The sequence below is a fragment of the Ambystoma mexicanum genome, chromosome 7q (genome assembly GCF_040938575.1).
Source record: "Ambystoma mexicanum isolate Mex_15411 chromosome 7q, UKY_AmexF1_1, whole genome shotgun sequence".
Classification (NCBI taxonomy): Eukaryota; Metazoa; Chordata; class Amphibia; order Caudata; family Ambystomatidae; genus Ambystoma; species Ambystoma mexicanum.
In genome coordinates, this window is record NC_090941.1 from 952,679,867 (window position 1) to 952,697,518 (window position 17,652).

General features: G+C 47.3%; 1 protein-coding gene across 6 annotated transcripts in view; it reads right to left on the bottom strand.

Moving 5' to 3' along the window:
• The window catches only part of MYO7A (myosin VIIA), a 1,239,317-nt gene that overhangs the window by 612,995 nt on the left and 608,670 nt on the right, over window positions 1–17,652 (bottom strand). The gene's annotated exons all lie outside the window — the stretch shown is intronic.

Sequence of the window (17,652 nt, forward strand, 5' to 3'; positions counted from 1 at the left end):
GTCCTGCCCACCAAAGGCTATCTGCACTAAATGTTCCTATACTTTCAATGGAACGTCCTGAAAATATGGTCACCGGCACCCACCAGGAAACTCAAAAGTTGGCTCCCCTGATGTCTATGTTATAGGTTTCATGTGTTACTATTTCTTGAGCGTACCAATTTTTTCTTATTTCGATGGATAGTCCTTCATTTGCGTGCATGCAACGAACAGCTGGTGCCCGATGAAGTTGGTGCATATTTTTGCACACGGACATCATCGGCACAAAGTCGAATTAATTTTGCGTCCCTTGCCCTGGTGCATTGCCTCTCATTGTCATACACATTCAGAGAAGTAGAGAAGTTCTGGACATAGTATGCAGCGTGAGCGGGTGGGAGGGGGCTTAAATCTGAGCCTCTGCAATCCCCCAGACTTCACAGCCTAAGATAACTGTAATCACTTACATGATACATATTACTTTGCAGTCTGGTAGTTGTAGTCTTGCAATCAAGACGGAAGGAAAAGAATACATTTTACTGTGTAAGGGTTTATTAGTTCATCATGTGGTTTATTTCTGTTTATGCACTTTTCAAGTAACCACTTTTAAATCCACACTTCGAACACCTTTCTACCAACTAGACCTGAGAAAACAAGAGGTCAAGTCCCAAGCTGTGGACTGGTCAAAAATCCTAGCTTCCTAGCTTCATCATTTAACTTAAGTGTGCGTATTCCTGGACAAATCAGTGTATCCTTCTCAGTCTTATCCGTGGCACTTCTAGTGTGAACTATATAAGCCCTGTCTTTGCACAAAATGGAGGATAATTTAATATATATCTGTAAGTGTGCCCAAATGAAATTAATTACATGTGCTGATGCTAAGCTAGCATTGTTGCATTATTGTTCCTAAATAGTTACAAATGTTGGCATGACTGCGTGTGTATGTATGTTACTATTAGACACATCCCTTAGTTAAGGCAATGGCACAATTTTTGACACCGAGGAGCAGTGGCAAGCGTATGCCACAAAAAGCAGAAATCTCAGGGTTTTTGATTTTCAACAGTAGGCAGGTCTGGTGACAGTCACTGAATTCAATTCTTTCCAGACCAGCTCAGCTTTTCATCGTTCCAAGTTCAAAAAAAGCCTGGTATATAACTTAGTGAAATGTCATTTTCAGTCTTAGATAATTATTTTAATTTTAATAATACAGATTGCTTTTAAAAAAAAGAACATAGATATTTTACAAAGATAACAACTGCAAGGAAGGTCCTTTCCTTTCCCCGTTGCTATTTCAATACAGTTTTCAAATCTATAAAAGAGGTATGACAAGGGGGCAGGGCTCCTAAACGTGTGGGCGTGGCTTCAAGGTGTTTGTTTCAAATGAGGCAAGCATACCACTGAATGTGGTGCCCATTTAGTCTGTCACAATGCTCACCCTAATAGTAAAATGTCTGCGAGTATGAGCTATGTATACTCTTTTGTACACATTCTCAGATTCGCTTGGGCTCCTGGAGCGTGCTTTCAAACTTAAAACATGTGGGGAGGGGGGGGGGGGCTCAGTACTTCTCAGAACAGCGCCCTCCAAGACAATGTTTCCCAGAGTGCAGCTTGGTCTTATTCTGGGCCAATTCACACCCTTCAGAGCAATAATACAAGTAGATTGGCCCCCACACTCGAGCAGAGCCATAATTGGAAGCAATCACAACCACAGATGTGCTGCCTACCCTTCAAGTCTGCTTGCATCCTGATATGAGCCTCGTTCCGCACATCGTATATACATCCAAGCTCGGACTGGCCTTTAGGACAATAAAGCTGTGCCCGAATGGCCGTTCGAATATTCTATTGTGGGCCAGCTTTTCGGTCAAAAGGGCCTGTTTTTTGGGCCCAAGTGTGCCATTTTGATGAGTTGCAGCTCTTAGTTTCAACCAATGTTACTAAACAAATATGCTTGACAGTACACTATTTGCAATACATGTTATCGTAAACACCCCCTTGGGGAGTACTCAATCAGTCTGCCCAACAACTGAATGAATTGCAATTGACGATTGTGGGCCACTTTTTCACTGATGCCCGGAATGATTTAATGTCTCAGTCCAACCCTGCATACACCCACAACAACTGCTGATGAGGGGTGGCAACGTAAATTGATAAGGAGCATAAGGTTCCAGTGACGCTGGCTGTCATGCGTTAGCCCTGTCCGTACAGCAGCGGTTGGCTTCTTCGGTTCCTCTGGCAGATTTCGACCCAACCTGATATGTCTCTCAGCATGCACTGTATGTATAGCCTACACAGCACGACTCTTATGTACGGGACTCGTACATATGTGTTAGGCCTATCTGGCCTAATGGAAAAAGAAGGACGCGACTCCAGAGGACTGTAACAACATCTTCTTTATTTAACAACTATCTACGTACTGACTCCTTCCCCTCAAGCTCCTCCCCTTCCTTTCTCGAGAAACTCCACAGAGCCCCGTTACATCACCCCCAGACAAATGTTCAAACGTCCGGCTTAACATTCTTCTACGAGTCGAGGTGGTCTCTTGATTGTGAGTTGGGTTCGCCCCACTTCTTTCGCTGGGCATGGCTGCTCATATTGGCTCGCCTGACTCCGACACCCATTGTCAGGCTTCCTTGGGGGAACTCACGGGTCCACCCTTGGCCCTCTGGATTCCGGATCTGGTTCAGGTGGTGGTAGTTCAGGCTTCTCTTTTTATGAGGTGTTTGAATTGCGAACTATTCTCTGTGACTCACGATCTGCATTCTGCGCAGTCACCATAGTACCCTTGATGGCAGTGATATTTAGTGGCTTCTGTGGGTAACGCGCATCAGTTTTCCTTTTTCACTGCTTGTTGGGCCAGAACTTTGTCTCCCACCTGGAAGTCTTTGGACACTGCTCTTCTTCTCAGGTCCGTGACCCTCTTTGCATTCTCTTTTCTTTCGGTGTCCTTTCTCATCAGTTCGGCGTCTCCTTTATGGGCAACCAGATGTCTCACAATGCGGGTGTGGACTTCATACCATACCATTAATTTGGCTTGTGTCTTGTCAGTGGCTTTGTGAGGCGTATTCTGGTAGTCTCGCAGAAGTCTACATAGAGCTTGATGGGAGTTAGTGTCTTCTATGCAGGCTCTCTGAATTGTCTTTTTAATGGAGGCCATAAATCGTTCGGCCATTCCATTGGCTTGCAGGCCATGTGTTTGGCAAAGGCTGCAAATTTGTGGCCGTTGAAAGGGGGGAACATTGTGAGACTTGATCGTCCTGGGGATGCCCCACTCGTACTTCATCAAATGTTGCTGCCACCTGGGCATATGCAATATGCAGTAATCGTCATATTCTTGACAATGGGGAATCTGGAGTATTTGTTAATGAACAACAGAAGATATTCTCCCAATTCTATTGGTCCATAAAAACCGACCGCTACTCTGTCCCACGGTCGGTCTGGTATGCGCGTCGGCTGAAGTGGGGTGGGGTCTTCCGCCCATGCTTTGCACTGGCATGCTAGACATTTTTTGACCCTGCTGCCAAGCAATGAGTTTATGAAGGGAAACCATACGTGGCATCGTAGTTGCCTCTTCATATTGTCAGCGCCTCGCTGTCCCTCATGTGCCATTTTGATCACTTCAGCTCTGAATGTCACAGGGATGTCTAGACGACACCCCCTTAGTAGGGTGACATGGGGCCTCATTTCGAGTAGGGCGGTAAGGGTTAACGGTCACCGGTAACAGGACTGGTGCTGTTAAACCGTTACCGCCCTACTACGAGTTCCCATTGCGGGTCCTTCCTTAACGCCTGCTTTTAGCTCACGATCTGTGACCTGCTTTTAGCAGGCGTTAAGGACAGGACCCGCAAAGGGACTTTAGTGCTAATAACGGTACCGTAACTTACGGTACCGTTATTAGCGCCTTCCCCATTCCCATTGAGCCCTATGGGGGCTCAAATGGGAATGGGAGGGGCCCTGGTGAATGGGGAATTACCGGTCCCTCCAACCTTGGAATGGACCAGCAATTACTCCATTCACCAGGGCGGAGTCGGAACGATTTTGGAGGCAGCCATGCCGCAAATAGCGGCGTGGTTACCTCCAAAGTCGGAATGAGGCCCATGGTCTTTGACTGCAAGTTCAGTGTGTACCCTTGCTAGCCTGTCCAGTTCTTCTCTAAACACCCCCGGGTGGTTAAGCACTGTGCGCTGGTAGTCCTTCCACTTGTTAATGCACGTTAGGCTGATTGCTAGGGCCATGGACTGGTCTGCCGCGGAAGATGTCGTGACTGTCTCAAGTGAGATCGCTGGTGGGAGTGCATTGCCGGCTACATAATTGATATATTCTGTGTCACCCTTCCTGGTGACTGGCATACCTGCAGAATGCCAAGACAGATGGTCGGCAGGATTTTGATCACTCCCAAGCCTGTGAATGATGTCGTAGTCGTAGTATTCTTGCAGTCTGATCCCCCAACGCTCTGTACTGGGTGGCATCTTAGTGCCTTGGTTGCCAAACACGGACAGCAGTGCCTGGTGGTCCATGATGAGTGTGAATTTCTTTCCGATGATGAAGTTGTGGAAATGTTCACAGGTCCAGAATGCCGCCAAGCTCTCTTTTTCGGCTTGTGAGTATGCAGATTCGGGGCCAGACAAAGCTCTGCTCGCGTATGCGACAATGTGCCTGGGGTCCGTGTCTGGTCCACTTGTCTGCGCCAATATGGCTCCTAGCCCTACAGGTCTGGCGTCCAGGATGATTTCTGTGTGCCAGTTGGGGTCGAACTACGCCAGGTGTCGCGCGTTTCTGATAGGGCCTTCTTGATAGATACAAATGTCACTTGGCAATCCGCTAACCAGTCGAACACCATGTCTTTCGTTAACAGGTGCTGTAGTGGCTCTGTGAGTGTCGCATAGTCGGCTATCCAGTGCTTTAAGTGGGGTAAGAAATTGAGGGGGGGCCCTCGTTTGGGGGCGTGGCATCCGCTGTGGGCGTGGCCTAAAAGTGCACAAATCATAGTAGGGTGCGCAAACAAATATATAAATGTAGTAGAGCATTTATATATTTGTATGCGTACTAGTATGGTTTGTGTATTTTTCAAGCCTTCTTTTATAAACATAGCAATGTTACATATTTCTATGTTTATAAAAGGTGGCTTGAAAGTGTACAAACCATAGTAAGTTATGCACACTTGTGTGCTTACCTTACTATGGTTTGTGTACTTTTCAAGCCACCTTTTATAAACATAGACATTTGTAACATATTTCTATGTTCATAAAAGACGGCTTGAAACGTACAAGCCATCTTTTATAAAGCGTTGAGGACGGACAAAACCCAAGGTGGTTTGTTTTGTCCGTCCACAAAGCTTTATAAAAAATGCCTTGAATTGTGTACATTTCAAGCCGTCTGTTATAAACGTAGAAATATTTCTACGTTTATAAAAGATGGCTTGAAATGTACACATTTCAAGGCATCTTTTATAAAGATTTGCCAAAGGAGACAGGCACCTCGGGCTCAGTGATCGCTGCTCTGAGCAGAGATCACAGAGCCCGAGGCGTCTTTCACCCTCTGGGAACCCGCGGGCTCCGTGATATAATCTACATATTAGATCATGGAGCCTGCAGGTTCACAGAGGGTCAGTGACCTGGCGAGGGCAAACAAAGGAACTGTAACTTCCCTGATGACCCCTCAGATGGGGGGTCATCAGGGAAGTTACAGTGACTGACAGAAGTGCCAGCCAGCCTCAGTGACGCTGTGGCTGGCTGGCACTTCTGTCCACTTGCCTAACGTTGCACTGGCGGGCACATCTCCCGTCGCGGCTGCGGCCGTGACGGGATAATGCGTCCTGCCATGGCGTGGTGGGACGGGGGGGCCCCGGAAGGGCCCCGGCTCAGCCCCACTTTTTGGAGACTGGCGGGGCCCGGCCCCGGCAGGCCCCGGCCCACTTAAAGCACTGGGGCTATCCCTAAGAAAGATTGAACATCTGCCACTTGCGTTGGTTCGTGTAGGTCGGAAATGGTGCTTACCTTATCTGGATCTGGGGTCATGCCCTCTGCAGAGAACATGTAACCGAAGAATTTAAATTTTCTTTTGCTGAAGCGACACTTCATGATGTTGAGTGTCAATCCGGCCTTCTGGACAGCCGTACAAGTGGCAAGTAGAGCGGCGTTGTGGTCTTCATGAGATGAACCAAAGACAAGTATGTCGTTGCTATAGTTTAGCACTCCTTTGATTGGTCTGATCACTTGCCTTATAGCTTCTTGAAAAATGTAGGCTGCCAAGGAGATGCCAAAATTGAGGCATCTGTAGCGAAACAGACCTTCATCAGTGGCAAAAGTGGTTATGCCCCTTGAATCAGGGTTCAGTTCCAACTGGTGGTATGCTTGATTTAGGTCCAGCTTTGAGAACATCACAGATTTGTTGAGTTGGACAATCATATCTTCTATGCACAGGCCGGGGTGATGTTACATTTGTATGGCAGCATTGGCCATCCTCATGTCCACAAACAACCGCAGACGTCCGCCTTCCTTGGCGCAATGACCAACGGCGACACCCATGGGGTCGGGCCTGTTGCTGGCTTGATGATGCTGTTTCTGAGCAGCTGGTTAAGTTCCCTTGAAACTGCCTCCTTTAGGTGGAACCCCACTCTTCTGGGGTGTTGGAGGACGGGCTGAACGGCACTGTCAATGTGTGGCTTTATGGGAGTCCCTTTTAGTTTTCCAAGTCCCGTGCATAAGTATGGGAATTTTGCCAGGATCGTCTCCTTCGTGATGATGTCTGGCCTTGTGGAGGTGACCATCATCGTGTATAACCCTTCTCCTCTGTCTTACGATGGTGCGATCGACTGAATCACATCACCCTCCTATAAGTGGATATCAATGAGGTCCAGGCAAGTAGCTGTGTGATACCTAAGGAGGCACCTTCCCTTTGTCGGGCTCCGAATAACGTGGATGATTGTGGCTACTGTTAGTCCCTTGTGCATGAGTTGATGTTTGAAAGGCCCTATGGATTTGAAGGGGCAGTGTCGCTCCTCATTGGAAAATCTTTGAGTTTGTTTTGGCAATTGTTGGCTTTTCAGGGATCTGTAGGATCTCTTATTCGCCCATGATGTTGACGGTGGCGCCAGAGTCGACCAGAAAGCAAAATTGTCTGTTTCCAATGTTGACCGCTATCCTGGGTGCCTCTCTTGCTTCACGGTCATCCAGGATGAGGTTGACGTATGTAGTGGGATAGAAAGTGCGACATGTCACATATTAGGTCCATTAGAGGGCTGCATTAACAGCTAAAACTAATAGCTTATTCAAAGTATGTGCTAAATGCTGAAACAGATCTTTATAGATAAATTTAGTAACGTGCTGTGATAGTAGCGCCTACATTAATAGGGTACATTGAATGTGTAGGCCTCAAAGGAAAGGACGGTTGCATTGTGCATAGAAAGGCAAGGCAGAGGCCCCAGTTTAGTAGCTAATAGAGACCTGTATTTGAGTGCTTAAAGCATTATAGCGCTTGGATAGCCAGGTTTTGTAGTCAAGGCACTATGACACTAGCCAGTAAAGCTTGCTCACTAGGGGTTAATTGCAATGCATATTATTTCAGCTCCTCTATTCGCCACAGTGGCTCTGCAATGCTTGGTAAACAAATCCTCTTTTGCATGAGAAGGACTGGTACGGCCTCGTACTCACTGATAACAAACATTCCAGGGCTTTCGCAGATGGAGGCTCCAAGTTAGGAGGGGCAGAGAAGGGAGCGCGTTGGAAACTTACTGAGCTGGGTTTTTTCCATCAGTGGACATGTTTTTGCACTAAGAAAGTGCTGGAACAGTGCGTCACGTTGACTGACAGCACGAGATTACAAAATGCACATATACCCATGACTCAGTGAGAGATTCATCCGCGGACTCGCTTCAAGCAAGGGCCCGGAAGATGACCTAGGCGACTCCTTGTAGCGCTGTCATCTACGGAGCTATCTGAGCAAGCAGTTTGTTTTAGATGGCCGGAATCTCTCAGCACTATTAATAACATCCAAGGGACGTAAGACTGTGTTTCTCTAATGAGCTTCGTGATTTTCTCTAACTTGAATTCCAAATTGCTGATAAATTTACTGTTCTGTTATATTATGCTGTATGTCTAATAAATTCTAAATTTATAATGAAGGTGTCATTTCTCTAGCATGAGTTCATTGCTTGGCACGAGCGGACCTGTAAGTGGGTGAAATTGGGTAATTTATGCTAATAAGGGCTGGTCCCTGGGTAGCAATACCCCTTTTCAATACATTGTATTCGTCCTGGTATGAGTGATCATAGTCACCCCATCCGTATGAGGGCGCAACTTGTTGGTGGTCATTGTATTCTTGATAAGATTGTGGGAGTCCATCATATTCATCTTCTAGTTGTGGAGTTTGGTCATAGTATTCATAGCCATGGCCGTGGTCCGCTGGATGGTATTCTTCCACATCTCTGACGTATCGCTGTGGTCCTGGCTGGAAAAACCTATTTTGGTATGTTGGGCCTTGAGGGGCTCGCCCATACATCCTGATTTGTGGTTGTGGGTTCATTCTCGGGGTAGGGCATGGTCTACCCTCTCTACAGACAGACTGGAAATGTCCCTCTCTTCCACAGTTGGCCCATCTTTGTGAGAATGTGGGGCAGGTTCCTCAGTGTGGGAAGGCCATTTTGCAGCGATAGGACTGCCTCTGTGGTCTGGTCCCTGTTTGGTTGGCCCCTCTGTAGGGTGCGGCCCCTCTGTCTCCTGGTCACTGGGGTGCCCGTTGAATCACTGCGATGAGTTCACTTTTATCCTGATTTGTACTTCGGGTGCTTGTCATGGATGCTGCTTGGGAGTACACTCTCTCAAAAATTCTTGCCAATTCACTCACCTGGCGGATTGAAAGAGGTTTCTTCAACAACTGTTTCTTGAGGGTGGGAGACTCTATCCCTCTATCACGTGTAGCCGTATCGCCTTGTCGAGGGAGAAAGCACGAAACTGGCAATGCATGCCCTTTATTCTAAGACGGGTGATGAAATCATCAACCGTCTCTTCTGCCTTCTGTGTGCACTGGTTGAACATGTAGCCTTCATAATCTCTATTAGGTTCAATTACAAGCTTTTTGTTTAGGGCATTTATTAACATGTTGAAGTCTGGTTCATCTTCTGGGGGAATTGTCTTGATGAGGGTCTTGATTTCACTGCCGACCAGGTTAATGAACATGCCGTGTAGGTTCAGTGACTTTTCCTCCCCTGTGGCTTTCACAAAGTGATCAAAGTCTTTCATCCACTCGACTCACCTCAGGCCTTTGTCCACTTGCGGGGCCATGGTGAATGGGAGTGGCATGCGCAACAGGGTCGACTTGGACCTGGCTGTAGGTAGTGGTGATCCCTGGTTGCTCATTGTGGCAGGTGTGGTAGTTGAGGTATGGTGCCTTACTGAGTCGTTTCCCTCTGGTGCGATCTGTGTGTTGGAACCAGTGCAGGGGCTTATGAGGGCGGACTGTGAATGGAGTATCTAGCCACTTTGCCTTCTCTTTTGTCTTGATGAGGTGTCCCACAGTCCAGGACCCCTCATGGGTTATTGTGAGAAAAGGAACTGGGGAGAAACAAGGTCCTGGTCTGATAAGCTTGTCACTGTGTGTGTAAACACGTGCATCAACACTTTCTTGTACTGGAAGTCTACGCAACGTGTGAGCAGACACGTGAAATATCACTTTTCCTCGGTGTTGAGTGAGGGCTGGGTGCAGCATGTGTTATCTGAGACACGGGGGGTCATTCCGAGGTTGGAGGTAAGGGATTACCGGCGCCTGTAAGGGCACCGATGGTGGTAATCCCTTACCTCCGTATTCCGAGTTCCCTTTGCGGGTCCCTCTTTACCTCCTGCTTTTAGCAGGAGTAAATTACGGGACCCGCAAAGTGACCTTGGAGTAAATTACGGCACCGTAATTTACGGTGCCATAATTACCTCCTTCCCCATTCCCATTGAGCCCTATGGGGGCAGAAATGGGGATGGGGAAGGGCTATGGTGAATGGGGAATTACCGGTCCATCCAACCTTGGAATGGACCGGAAATTACTCCATTCACCATGCCGGTATTCCATGGAGTAAATAGCTTGCCAACCATGGAGCTATTTACTCCATGGTGTAGTCCTAACTCGGAATGAGGGCCACGGTGTGCTAGGACCTTTCTTCTCTGAAGCTGCTGTATAAGCGGCAGGATCGCCAGTGATTTTGAGAAGGAGAGAGCAGCTGCCAGGCACCAACCTGAAGGTGGCATGCTGCGCGCACGTGCATTGTCCCGTCGAGCTCCCGAGGACCTCTGGAGGACTGCCGTGCGGAGGACAGAGCTGGTGGCCGTGGTATTTGTTCACTTCCTTCACCCAAGGAGGGGCGCTGTAAGAAGGGCACTCAGTGTGTCCTTGTTCAACAACCCGGGATCAGGTGTGGGACTGTGCCGCGTGATCGCCGGCACGAAGGACGTACGCAGGCAGTGTACAGAGCAGGAGCCTGGATACTGGAATGGTGAGGTGGGATCACCTGCCAGCTGGAGGACAGTGGGTCGCTGTGACGTCCCTGTCGCCAGTTGTTAGGCCTATCTGGCCTAATGGAAAAAGAAGGACGCGACTATGGAGGACTGTAACAATGTCTTCTTTATTTAACAACTATCTACGTACAGACTCCTTTCCCTCAAACTCCTCCCCTTCCTTTCTCGAGCTAACACGTGAGCTGCCGGTCCCTTAAAGAGACAGAGCCATGGCTCAGCAAATAACATCAAATAAAATAAGTACACTGGCACTCAGCTGGGGAACTATGTACATCTTCTTTATTTCTTATCTTGCCTGTACTGAGCCTCCTCCCTTTCCTGCCATGTGAGCCCCTTCTCCAAGCCCAAAGCTAGAAGACATAGACAGGGGACAGAGCGCAATAGACATGCAACACCCTCCCCAATGCAGTAGCGAGCAGGTATTTTCCCACAAACATTTGTATCCACCGTGGAATACAATGGTGACAGGTTTGTTTGTTAGCTTCTTCCGTCCCAGCTTTCCCCTGAGCCCTCTAGTTTCAGCATGGTGCGCTATTTATGTAAGGCCTTTTATGGGCAGTGTGCATTGGCCTTGTCCCTTCTCTCTTAATCCACCCCCATCCCATCCCCCATCCCTGCCATCACGCTGCTGCTTTCTCGGTAGGTCTTATAATAACACGCGCATGACATTTACTGGTAGTAGTAATTTAAAATCACCCGTCTATTGTTGGCTTTTCTATAAACCTTTCTGAGCCACACATAAAAGGTCCTAGCTAACAATTTTGAACGTGTGCATGGCACAGTTAAAAAGTGAAGGCTTCCAAGTGCAAAGCTGAGGAATCAGTAATAGCGAATCACAAAACACATAAAAAATTCAATGTTTTGTTTGTGGTCTCAGTCACCCTGTCTACATTCTTAGAAAGCAGCCTGTGGCCCCTCTTCAACAAATATAGGGTGCTTTTACAAACAATGTTTGACCGTTTTTCTCTGCTAGGAGCTGCGACTTCGGATGCTTGTCTAGTGATGCTAAGAAAGAATGCTTGTTTATGAATCAGCCAATTGCTGGTCCCTCCAGTCACCCGTATTCTCCCCTCCCCCCATCAATGCGCCCCTGCAAACCCTCACGCCCTGCTTGCTATTCCTCTGGGGGTGTCTCCTGTGATTAGCACGGTCATGCTGTCCAGCTGGGTATAGGTTTATGCATCCCGTACAAGCAGACACTTTGTCCTCCGACCTTTACCCCTCTGTGTGAGTGGCGGTCTGTGCAAATATGGCCGCTTCCCTATCCACTGCAGTAGACTGAGCTGGAATTGTGATGTGCCATCTATAATATGGTTGAGGGAATTAAGGGCATTTAGGGATAAAAGTCATGTCACGTGCCCTTTTATGGCGGCGGGTGTTGCCATGGCCATGCTTGCAGACATATGTAAGCTGAAACGTGGCAGACTCTGATCATACCTGTCTACATTTGCTAAAGAAAAGCCTGGAGGATGACGCCATCAGACTACCCTCTCCCTTCTCCCTGAGACTCTGCCCACCCATGCTGCCCACATTTTTAAACAAAAAACAAAAATCAACGTCAATTTACACCAATCTGAGCAAGATTTACGCTTATCTACCCATACCTCGATGTGATTGGCTACTATCGACCTGTTTGTAGCCAATCACATCGAGGTGTGGGCGTAGTTACTGGAAGGGCTGTAAATCCCATAGACTCCATCCTCTTCCCCGGAGACACCGAGAAGAGCGTAAAAACCCGTAGACTATGCAGGTATGGCATGATGGTGCTAGACTGGATATCTATCTTGTTATTGGTGTGGTGCGAAGACTCATAATGATTCCTCAGTTTACATTCGCTGGGGATATGAACTTCAAAACATGGCACCATTGACGACTATGAGAGAGGTAAGACAGGGTTGCCCATTAGCCGGGTTTCTTTTGTTTTATTTGTTTCATAGTTGGAACAGGTACTAACTGTTAAGCGGCTTCACTTCAACACTACAGCTAAGTCAATGCCTAGTCTGGGTTGCTGAGGGAAACCCTTATTGATATATTTTTAGGTCCAGTTCATGTACTCTGGATGGCAACCCTTATATAACACCCCTCTCTTAGAATCCCCCTGACCCCACTGAGCCAAGAAGTAGGTCTGTTTTGCAAATTTAAAAGGTTTATTTGAGAAATATAACAATATATATCTATCACACTTTTATAATAAATTAGTATTGGATATCACACTTAAAATATGACAGTGATCAACAATGGATAATGTTCTACTGGTAAACTGATTTGGCTACTTAGAAGTAGTATAGAGGATGAGGTAGCTGAAATGCTTTATGGTTTCAGGGAAATGCAAGGTGGAATAAATGCAGTACAGAAAATAAACTGATATGGTTTCGCAAGAGATAATATGTTCACTTTTCACCTGGTGGCAATTCACCCCCCCTATATGCAATGCAAGGAGATGGAAGTAACACACACAGTCTTCAGGAATACAATCAAATACAATACGGAATTCAGTCCCCCCCACCCCCCAGCAAGCTTAGACATCAGGTATGCTTTTTAAAACACGGGCAAGAGTGATTTGTAATGTGGTGGCAAGGAAGTGAAAAATGCTAAAATTGCTTTTAATTCCCTATAGGAGGTTCAGGGTGAGTTGTAGACACTTTAAATCAGTTCAGGTCAGCCCTAACAATGGTTCAGGGATGGTTATTAGGTTGCAAACGAATTTTAGCAGTTCAGGCAAAAACGGCTATCTTTATACAGATGACGAAATCAGGCCAAATCGCAAATCGCGGTAAATTTTGCGAGTGCGTAAATCGCGATTGCGGTAGAAAGTTTTTAATCCAGATAACGACCTCTAAACCTTTCCAGATTTTACACAAATGTGCACTAGGGATATGGGTTACAGATGATAAAGTGTCAGATTTTTAACATGCATACATTTGGAGTAACAACCTTTTTTCCGCTACTATCCCCAGGAACATACCACAGGGTCCTAACACCTCTTAAAATGTGCACAGAAAAATCACAAGAATAATGATATTATTTATATAATTTTGACCAGTCCGCACTATATCTATCTTTTTAAAATTATGCCCTGGTCAAAAAGGGGTGTGGCTTCCCACCTCACATGGTGGAATAACTGGTTTATCCACTTCCCCCAAGCTCAGCTGGCTCTCACAGGCACTGCCGCTCCCAGTTTCCCCCAAGAGGAAGCCACTTTACGACCCCCCCAATATAACATTTGCCTGAGCCCAGGACAGGGCTTTGTTCAACCTCCTGCAGGTGCCCCTCCCCTAATCTAATCAGAGAGGCGTCATCTCCTTTTGGTGGGGAAGCAGGATGCAGCTAGGCCTGGGAAGAGTGGCTGAGCAGGTTTCTCCTGTCGGGTGTAGTTGTCAGGCAGACTTCAGCTAAATGTCACTTTAGTTCCCAGTTTAAATCAAACTTACAATTTTTACATATACATTAAATAATTACTTCCTTCAAGTCATTTCAGAATATAATTTTACATTTACATATTATTATTATTATTATTATTATTATTATTGTATCCACCTCTTAGCAAGTCTTTTCCTTGGCCTGGTTTTGGTTAATTTTTCAGTTTTACACAAAAGTCTGGTGGTTTTAAAACACCGGCTTTCTGATAGTGGTGAGCACTGCATCCATTTTTGGGATCTGTCTTCAATTACTGCATTTCAATAGAGTGGTCTTTTGCTTGATAGTATAGGACCCTTGCTTAACATTGTTTTGATGGCATCCTTACAGTAGAGTGGTGATGTGGAACCCCCCACAAGAAGGTTGCATCTTTGGAGTGGTCTTGTGCCAACTGCGCAGTTCTCCTGGATTCTGGCGTGAATGTGGGCGGAGATAGCTCATCCCCACATCCACCCAGTCTATTGATTTAGTTTGTTCTGGGATAGAATAATGGGCGGCGACAGCTCACCCCCACATCTACCCAGTCTATTGATTCAACATGGGTCAAAACCCTTCACAAACCCCCCCGCCCGACTACGCTTTGATTCAAGTCGAGGGGAAGTCGGGTGCAAAGGAGGTTTTGAGCCCTTGCGCTGGTATGTCTGCATTATGTTCTTCCAATTCTGTAGATGGCACAGTTCAGCATCTTTTCCTCCACCCAGTTGGATCGATCGGTTCTCCTCGCCGGTCCTGATGGGAATATTGGGTGGTACCCCGGGCCCCTCGTGTCTCTGCTCCCAGTCCCCGGTCGTCCTCCTTGACCAGTCCCCAGGTTTTTTTTCTCCTAGGACGACAAAGGAAAGCGGCAATACCTATTCCTAGACATTTTTCCACCACTATTAATGGTGTGGCAAACATACACATTTTATAAATCAGAAGATATGAACATATACATTTTCTTTTTTAAATTAGGAGAGAAGAACATATATATACAAGAATCACAGAATTTTATATGTGGAATATTTTAAGGTTGGAACTGAATTACTCTGGAGCAGTCCCCTCTGGTATTGCAGAGGACTCTGTCATGATCTCTGCTTCCAAAAGATCAGGACTTGCCCGACTCCCTTGGAAGCAGACCCATAACCCCGGTTCCGAGTGCCAGCCAGTCCCAATTGGGACCTTTTGGACCCTGTCCTGGCGCCAGTGGCACCAGGCTCATAAAGATGCCCAGTCCCAGCGCTGGAAGCGCCGGGCTCATAATGCTTGGGTGGACTTACCTGCAGCAGACCATGCTGCTTACTTACCTGCCAGTTGAACCCCGGATCCTCTTCTGTTTGGGACTACTTTTCCTGTTGGGTGGGGCAGGAGCCACTCCCTAGGTTCAGAACACTGGAACTCTTCTGGAAAGCAGGAACTCTTTTCTTAGGCGTGGCTGTGGAAGGAGACACCTAAGCACTACAGGAGGCTATTTAAACCACACCCGATGGATGAATCTTGCTTTGCGTTATTCTGCATTCTCTGCAGCAGAACGCTCATCGTGTCTTCTGCTTCTGATCCTGGGCCTAAGGGAACAAAGGCTTACCATCCTGGAATCCAGTCTTCAGCAGCACCTGTAAAGACAAAGAAAGAACAGGTTAGCACTACGGTCTTCAGTGGCAGCGCATCTCTTACCTGGTCCATCGGCTGTCACCAACGCCTCGCGCTGCATTCCGGCATCTGAAAGACAAAGGTTTACCTACTCTTCGCATGCTCCGGAGGTCTTCGCACTGCATTCAGGCATCTGAAAGACAAAAGCTTACCAGCTCTTCGCATGCTCCGGAGGCCTTCGGCGCTGCATCCCGCATCTGAAAGACAAATGAAGGTGCGTTTAAAGACATTGGGCAACTTTATTACTCACGTGCCATTACCCCTTCCCACGCCGAATCCAGTGGGTATTCCAGCACCCTTCAGCTTCTCTAAAGCTCCGAACTTGTACCTGCAAGATAAAAGGGACAGTTAGTGCGCATTGTGAAGCAGGCTACAAGCGCTTACTTACGTGCTTCCAGGCGCTTCTATTCCTCACGCGGGTTCGATCCTCAACTCTCATCAGCCCGCCATCCGCCATCGCCGGAACCCTGCAAAACAAGAGATATCATTACAAAAGACTTTTAAGACATTTGAAGTGCCCAGAACTTACCGTTTGTGCAGTTAACGACCGATAGCAGTCCTCTGAGGTCAAGAGGCCTGCACCCTTATCCAGTGAAGAAACTGGTTACGGCACCCTGCCCCGAGGCAGATGGGGAGCTCGGCGTTCACTTACCTAAGGTGAGGGTGTTAACCTTTGGGGTTCTACAGGAGAAGAGAAAGGGAAGAGGAGAGAGGCACCCAATAGCCCCAGTTCATTAATCCCATATTTTCTATCTGCAGACATCTTACTCTTCGAGTCAGACATAATAGAGTGCACAGAGGTCCAGCCCAAAGAGTCAACCGTGTGTTACACATCACCTTTGAAGATACGACATTCACCCAGTCAAGACCGGCGCCTCTGCGGGAATCAGGTGAGCGTTACAGAACGCAAAGCCAATCGCAAAACTCCCACCCAGGCGCTATGGAAACCTTGGATACCGACCAGCTAGCCCAGTTACTTGGGGAACTAAGAGCAGAAGTGCATGCAGCCCGTCAGGAAACGAATGCTCTAAGAAGGGAACTGATTATTTCCAAGGAGCGAACAGACGATCTCGCTAGACAATTGCTACAGTCACAAGCCGGACAAACTCCGTTACCCGCATCAGGGGCAAATCTTCCTTCAACATCCTCTACGAACCCAGTGCAGATCAACCTACCTGGGAATGTACCTCTGGCTCCGCCCGAACTATTTTCTGGTGACCCAAAGAGGTTTGCAGTATTTATTAATCAGTGCCGGTTGCACTTCTTATGCCGGCCAGCAGCCTTTCCAACTGATCAAGCTAAGGTAGCTTTCGTGCTTTCGTACCTTAGTGGCAATGCGGCAGACTGGTCGATCCCTCTAGTTAATCAAGATGATCCGGTTCTCCATGATTTTTGAGCTTTTCAGCTCAGTATGGAAAAACTGTTTGCAAGACATTCACAGGGGCAGGCCTTGGACAATGAGCTCCTTTCATTGCGACAGGGTAATCAAGACCTTTTGGCTTATATTGCGTCTTTCAACAGACTGATAGTGGAAACTCGATGGCCTGAGGACAAAAGGATTACGCTGTTTTATAGAGGTCTACGTGGAGAGCTCAAAGATGTGTTAGCCCAAGTAGTGAATCCCCCGCAAGACTGTTCGGACTATATTGACTTAGTCGTTCAAATTGACCACAGACTGCAGAACAGGAAGGCCGATCGTTCCAAGTTTGATGCTCGAGTATTTTCCAAACCACCAACTCCTACCAAAGGAGTAGACTCCGGGGAACCCATGCAAATAGGGGGCCTGAAAGGACCACTAACAAAAAAGGAGCGGGAAAGGAGAAAACAGCTGCAATTATGCCTCTATTGCGGAAACTCGGGGCACTTTCTTCGAGACTGTCAGGTGAAACCAGCCAAGATGGCAGTAGGAGCTGCAGTTACCAGGGTCACAAACTCTGAGCAGGGAAACGACCTCGCCCGACAAGAATAGAGGTCCTCTTGCCGAGCGTTAAAACCAGTTCCGTGACCTCGCATTTCGTGATACCTATGGTCCTCATTAGCCCTGAACATCCGGATCGATTACATGCGATTGAAGCTTACGTCGACAGCGGTGCCATCGGCAATTATGTGGATCATGAAATGGTTTTGAGGATGAATCTGA